The 6152-nt window shown below is 36.7% G+C and overlaps 1 protein-coding gene across 2 annotated transcripts in view; it reads left to right on the forward strand.

The window, feature by feature from the left end:
• Prr16 (proline rich 16) overlaps positions 1 to 5475 on the forward strand; it is a 359549-nt gene extending 354074 nt beyond the window's left edge. For both annotated transcript variants that reach the window (XR_010041170.1, XM_063230965.1), the window contains exon 3: positions 4337 to 5475. The gene's annotated coding sequence lies outside the window, so the exon portion shown is untranslated. The remainder of the gene's footprint in view (positions 1 to 4336) is intronic.
• Positions 5476 to 6152: the final 677 nt, after the last annotated feature.

Below are 6152 nucleotides of genomic sequence, written 5' to 3' on the forward strand. Positions count from 1 at the left end.
AAAGCTTTTACTATGAATGCTTGTGTTTTACTTTCAGATACTATTCTTATGTGTAGGTGAGTGGTTTCCTACATATATCCTAGATCACAATATAGTAGTGATAAATAGATATTTCTGTGTAAATCTGTAAGTGAATTTAACAATCTTATAAAGAATGCTCGAAGTTCCTATATTACAGAGCCATGAACATGTATGACTTCGGCTGCAAAATTATGGTGAGAGTTTATCTTTTAAAAATTTATTATGGTAAAAGACACATTGCCAGTATTCCCCTCAGCATATACTCCCTTGCTTTTCACACATCCCATTTTTCTTGTCACTTCCTAAGTGTTGGAAGTCCTCTTTTGCTGTGTTGTTTTGTCTGCCTTGATGTCCTGAATCAGTTCCAAGCATTTACCTTTCGTGGTCATTTCAGCACTGGGAAAGCACCAGTTTTGGTGAACATGGATGACCCATAATGTTTTTATGGCTCTGTTTTCTTTATTTGATGACACTCAGCAGCAGCATTCACTAGAGTTTTGATCACATTTTGTGAGAACAGTCATGAAAATGGCAAAATGTGTTCTTGGAGCAAGTCAGTTAAAGATTCTCTTGCTCAGTTCATATGGAGATCATGATCAGTAAAGTGCTGCTCTGCTAGTGAATTCAGATACATTGTCAGCTTCCAGGACTCAAATTAGGCTTCACATCCTGTGGACACAGCCCAGACAGCAGTTACAGGGTTGCTTGGTTATTTTTCTCTTATTGCTGGGGCAGAAGACCAGACAGCCAAAATTAAAGAAGGAAAGTGTATTAGCTCACTGTTTGTTGAGGTTTCAGTCCATAATCATTTGGTCCCAAGGCAGGGTGGCATGGCACCAGGGCAACACCTCAAGAAAGCAGCCAGAGCAAAAGGGGGAAACAAGCCTCTTCTTCTCCGTTATATTGTACGCAGCTCCCCACTGCACCCCTAGGGTGTAGCACTAACAAAATCTCTGGGCCTGCTCTTGCACAGGATGAGGATATTTACAAAGTAAGAATCCTGGCTCACTGGTGAATCTCTTAGTTAAACATCTAAACTTTTCAAGTTGACACAGTGTCTAAACAGTAACACAGGGTAAGCCAGGGGTGGTGGACAGCACTGGGGCCAGCTGTTCCAGTCCCATCCAGAGGAAGGGGACAGACAGAGATAAAAAAAAAAAAATGGAAGCAGGAGAAATGATGGCCACTTTTGCATCTTAGGAAACATAGAGGGGTTGGCCACTTTTCTTCGGCTCCATTTTTTTTGGGAATTAATGGCAATGTGTCTCTTACTGTAATAAAAGTTTAAAATGAATATTCATTGTGTATTTGAATACCACCTCACAATTCCCAATTACATAAATTATGTACCCATAGTCTCATTTGTATATTTTTCAAGCTACTTAAATATAAGATACCCAAAATATAAACAATTTAAAGAGAAAAATAAGTAATCATCTTAAACAATAAGGAGAATCTCAACAGAAATAAGAAGCAGATCTGGAAAAGAAAGGAGAGAGAAGGTGGGAGAGGGGAGGAAATTAAGATCAAAATGAGATGTGCATGTATATCAAACCCTCAAGCTGAGTATAATCACTATGGTTGCAAAAATGTATTTAAAGTTAAAAAATTAAGTATTCTCTTCTGAGAACAAGTAAGCCAAAATATTAATTATTGTGCGACTATTTGGTTTTCTTTGCATATATGGAGGCTTCAGTTCCCATGAGATTAAAAAAAAGGTACAAACAAATGTAAATAATGTTGAAACCAATCTTTCCTACTCTACACAGTGTCTTCCTGTGTCTTAAATTCCTCAATAATGAAAAATTGTCTTCTATTTCTGACTCTTTGTAGAACATTTTTAATGACAAGGCAGAGAAAACCTTCAACATCCATTAACTTAGTGTGTTGGATGATTTTGCTTGTTCTAATCTTAAAAGGAAGTTTATTTGTTTTTGTCCATTGTAAATTAAATAAGAACTTTAACAAATTATTGACTGCTCAGACATTGTAGTGGTAGAATAGCAGAATGAATATTATCTTTAGCCAGTTTAGCAGAATGTTAACATTAGTGCTTGTCCCAAACACATAGAAATGATTGACTATATTTTGTATGTGTGTTTTTATATTGGAGAAAGAGACATAGATACTCCCTATTAGGTCCTGACCTAGATCCCCAATCTCCCAAATGAGTGTACGGCAGAGGTTTAAATAAAAAGAGGCAAGTTATATGATTTTAGGTCTTCAGGAGGGTCAAAACCCTTTAGCTGAGCTCAAGACTCCGGGGGCTATGACAAAGACTTTTCTGGATCAGCCCACTTTTGTTAGGACCAAGGACAGCAAAAACACTGAGGAAAGTGCAGGCAATGAGCAGGATCTTGGGAGTCACTTTAAGGATGTCTCTAAATAAAGAATCAAGTCAGTTTAGTAGCATGGTCTTATCATGAAGACATGGTAGAAGTGACACAGTAGGAGTGATCTTTGCAGCTGCAGTCTTTACCTAGTTAATTGGGATTGGAGCCAGAGTGTCTGCAGCTGTGGCCTTACGTTGCCCTTTGAGGTATCTCTGGCCTCACAGGCCACTACAGGCCTCAACCAGGACCAGTGATTCATAGAGGTTCACTTACTATGAATCAGCTCCCATTGCGAGGCAAGGGGCCTCAGTCTAGGACAGACTCACAGATAAACATAGAAAGCCAATTAGTAAAATTTAAATCCTGCTCAGAGCTGCTTCGTAGTGGTCTCCAACAACTCCCAACGCAAGTGTTAAAGCAAGAGGTTCTTAGGTGGACAGTAAATGATAAAAAAAAAAAAAATACATGTAAAAGCATAATTCTGTATATTTGACTTTTTGTTGTAACCAATAATCAAACTCAGGACCTTATACTTGCCAAGCAGTTGTTTGTACTGCTGAGCTTTATCCCTGAACCCTGTCTTTGACCTTTTTTAAAAAAAATTTATTTTGAAAGTAGTAAAAATGCAACAACACAAGACAGAACAAAGCCAATTGAGACAATGCAGTGAAATTGGTACCGGATTTCACAGTATGATACTGGGAGAGTAGTAATAGGTAATGGTATATCTCTTTAACATCACAATAGGTCCAGTCAGTTAGGTATAGCAAAATGAAAAATAGAACATTATAAAACCAATTGAGAGTACTGAATAGAGCAAAAGAAACATAACAAAACAAAACAGTGAAAACAACCTTTGCCTTCAAACAGAAGATAGAAGGAAATCCCCCATATTTGCTATATTGCATATGGTCATCCTCCCAAAAGATGCTGAGACATCTATCCCCAGTAGCTATGGGGTGGGGGCAGAAGGGGAAGGATGCTTGATTTTCAGCCCACATGGCAGTAGGCTCACAGGTAATGGTTCTCTTCCAGGCCTACACCGCAGGTGCTTACCAAGAGGGCGGAAGAACAAGTTGCTTGCGGCCCACCATGGCTGGATCTTGGGAGCTCTGGTTCTCCTCCTGGCCCATGCCACAGGCGCTTACCAACAGGGAGGGTGAATAAGCTGCCTAAGTCCCGTCATGGCCGGATCTCAGGAGCTCTGGTTCTCCTCCTGGCCCATGCCTGTCTTTGACCTTTTAAATCACTTATTAATTATGGCATCAGGTTTAACTGTATTGTAAAGTTAATGTTGCAAGTGTTTAAAAATACTTTTCAGGGGCCAGGGATTTAGCTCAGCAGCATAAGTGCCTGTGAGTTGGTACCAAAACAAAAACAAAAACAAACACAAAAACCCCCTTTTCTATTGTTTTAAATGAAGGCTCTTCATTAATAGAAGAGGATTTCTTAAATAGTTTTTAGGTGAAATGTTTTTTTTTAAAAATTTATTATCTATGAATTTAAGAACTATCTTGAGAATGAAAGAGTGATGATTGAATAATTTATTTGACGTTCTAATAACTATTAGGAATAAGGGCTCTTTTATTTAAAATACAGGTATGCTGCCGCTAATTATTAATGACCAGGTTATAAATTAATGCTTTTCTATGTAAAATTCAATTGGAATATATGATTAATTATGTTAGACTTTTAAAATAAAAGCTTGATTATTTAAAGGCTTAAAAATATGTGTCATGCATGGTGATGAATGCCTGTAATCCCAGCACTTGGGAGGCTGAGACAGGTGGATCGCTATGAGTTCAAGGCCAACCTGAACTATATAGTGAAACCCTGTTTCAAAAAGACAAAAAAAAAAAAAAAAAAGAATTAAAAATTATGTACACTTTTAACAAATGGTTGCTCAGTTTGGAATAATTTTACTGTCTTTTTTGTTGTTACATATATCATTTGAACTGACCATTTTTTCCATCTTCCCACAGCTCCTTCAGGATGGAAGGAATAACTTTATCTGGCGGCGGCATGTCGGTTTACTTTCTCACTTCCCATTAATCTGTGTGACTTCTTGAGGCCAGATGCAATTCTGAAGTAATCAGGAAGCCAATCCCGACAGAGCAGCAAAATCTTCAGTGTTGGAGCACGAAAGATCGTGATGTGGACTCCATCAAATCCTCCACCTGTCACTGACAGCCATGTGCTGGGCCCGGGGAGAAAAAGCCACAGCCTTAAAAGTTCTCTCTCAGAAATTATTAAGATAAACTATATAGATGAAAAAGAGTAAATAAAAAGCCCATAATTAAATATAAGACAAACTCAACTCATCATCAGTATGGAAGTAAAGTATTCCCAGATATGAGGCCATCTGAGAGAATTCAAACTCAGCCATTAAGCTAGAAAGTTATAAATGGATTTATCACTTGTGAAAGCAAAACTTTACTCAGAATCATTTGTCATTTCAAAATATGTAGACAAAAAACTGAACAAGTAGGAGCACTGCTGTAGTGGACAGGATTAGGGCAGAATACTGCCGTGTGCAGAGCCTAGCTGCCTCGAGTGTACACCCTCAAAGCCATAATGCTTGCCAGTTCAATCCCTCCCCATGTTTGCTGAGCGAGAGGGAAGTCAGTTCTTACTGCTTCTTGAATGTGCTTCTGACATTTGCACTGTCACTTCCATTCAGGGTAATGCTGTGTGCTGTTATTCACACAGATCTCCATGAGTTCTGAGACCACAAGAAGTTTCTCATAGAAGTTCAAAAAGGAAACCTTAATAATTCTTGAGACAGCTATTTTTCTCCTATAAAAATCAATGACCTAAGAAATGGACCTGTCTGCAGCCTAAAAACACAACAAAATAATAAAGTATCAGTGTGATCAAAAAATGAAGAAGGAGATAAAAATTTAATAAAGATTATTTTCCATCAACAGTCAAGTCGAATACAAGTGAACTGCACACTGAACATCTGTGTTAACATCTATTTGTTCTTCAGAAGTCATTTTCAATTTGTATTTAACAAACATTTAACAGTTTTTATAACCATTTATGTATGCTTCATGAGAAAATGTACCAAACAAACAGCATTTTCAGTTTATTTTTCTAAATAAATGTGTTTTTTGTAGTATTTGTAGTTGCTCATTTAATTTGGTTTCATTATTTGGAAAATGTCTTCTGTGTTTCACTGGGAAGCTTTGATCACATTAATTTCAAGAATTTTTGTTAAATGGAATTAGTTTTTCTAGTTTCTAATCTCTGAAAAATAATATATTTCTCACTATGACTTTCTTTTCTTATTATTATACAATCAGAAATTAGTTTCACACAAGGGAACATTGTTGGATGACAGATAACTGTGGCACTATATCAATAAGAATTTCTCTGAAGTTTTCTTCCTGGAAACTTGCTCCAGAAAAGGAACAAAATGATTAAACATTTTATGTCACTACTAATTGCTAGTAAGTTTTAATTATTCCCATCCAATAATCTGTTGAGAACTTTCATAATCATACTTAAAAAACTACGACATCGGAATAGAGCAAATGGATAATATGTTATTGATTACCTATAAAATATTTATGTTTACTTATGATTTATCAGCTGGATCCACTTTTTATAATTGCTGCTACTACCAGGACAGTGTTCACTTCAAATAAGTTATTTTTTAAAAATTAAAAGAATAGATCCTTAGGTTTATTCCCAAACTATGACCCAAAACCAAATTCTCATTATACTGTTCAGCACACTTAATTGGTTTACCAACTACTACCTCTTAATATTTAGAATGTTCTTCACATAATGTGG

The sequence above is a fragment of the Cavia porcellus genome, unplaced genomic scaffold, assembly GCF_034190915.1.
Source record: "Cavia porcellus strain 051 isolate PalLab524CR breed Dunkin Hartley unplaced genomic scaffold, mCavPor4.1 scaffold_19, whole genome shotgun sequence".
Taxonomy (NCBI): domain Eukaryota; kingdom Metazoa; phylum Chordata; class Mammalia; order Rodentia; family Caviidae; genus Cavia; species Cavia porcellus.